The sequence below is a fragment of the Frieseomelitta varia genome, unplaced genomic scaffold (assembly GCF_011392965.1).
Source record: "Frieseomelitta varia isolate USP_RPSP 00005682 unplaced genomic scaffold, Fvar_1.2 scaffold_422, whole genome shotgun sequence".
NCBI classification, from domain to species: Eukaryota; Metazoa; Arthropoda; class Insecta; order Hymenoptera; family Apidae; genus Frieseomelitta; species Frieseomelitta varia.
Genome location: NW_025110171.1, coordinates 105866 through 106793, shown reverse-complemented (window position 1 = coordinate 106793; position 928 = coordinate 105866).

The window sequence follows — 928 nt, the reverse complement described above, 5'->3', positions numbered from 1 at the left end:
AAGTTACAATCACACTAAGAGCAACGTCAATTATTAGATCTTTTATACATCTTTTTAGAGTTAAATTCAAAGTTACAATCAGACTAAGAGCAACGTGAATCATTAGATCTTTTATACATATTTATGGAGTTAAATTCAAAGTTACAATCACACTAAGAGCAACGTCGATCATTAGATCATCGAAAATATCGAAAGTATGCATTTGCAAATCAAAGAGGAAAATCACTACGTGGTCGATGCATCTTCTTCGTGGGAAATTTTCTCGTACGTTGGCGAGGAATAATTTATTCCCCCGTCGTTAGATATCGATCAGGATCCACTAAAACGTCGGATTCGCGGGCGTAACTACCGCTTGATGGCTCGGTAAAAGTTCGCGTCTCGTAACCGCGTTTCGAACCGGCATAATTAATGCATAACAATTTCCATCAGCTACCTGCTGGCGTAAATGAAATACCTTCGCAAATTTCTCGTTCTCTCAGCGAGAGGTTGCACCCAAGGGAATTAGCCGTTCGCGTTATTGTATCTTCTCTTTTTTCCCTCTCTCTTTCTTTCTACGATATTAGAGCTCTGCGTCACTTAACGAAGACAGCGATTGCACCCGGTGAATATTTAATTTCCCTCTTATTTCTTCCGTAACGTGTTATTGCGCCGAGATTGCACGTACAGATTTTAAACGAAGTAAAAGGCGCAACGTTTCTCCGTAAACCAGAAAATCGGAGGGAGGAACGATCTTTCAGAGCGGCGGGGTTGATAAAATTCTTAACTGTCTCTTATACTTTTACAAGGGGCACGAAAATGCGGATCGCAGCGGGGTCGATAAGCGCAAATTACAGAGCGTGGAGGAAGAGGCAGGATGAGGCCTGGGGAGTGCGCGAGACTGCGCGAACTATCCGAAAGGAATGAAACTTAAGTCATTGTCGCGGGGCAA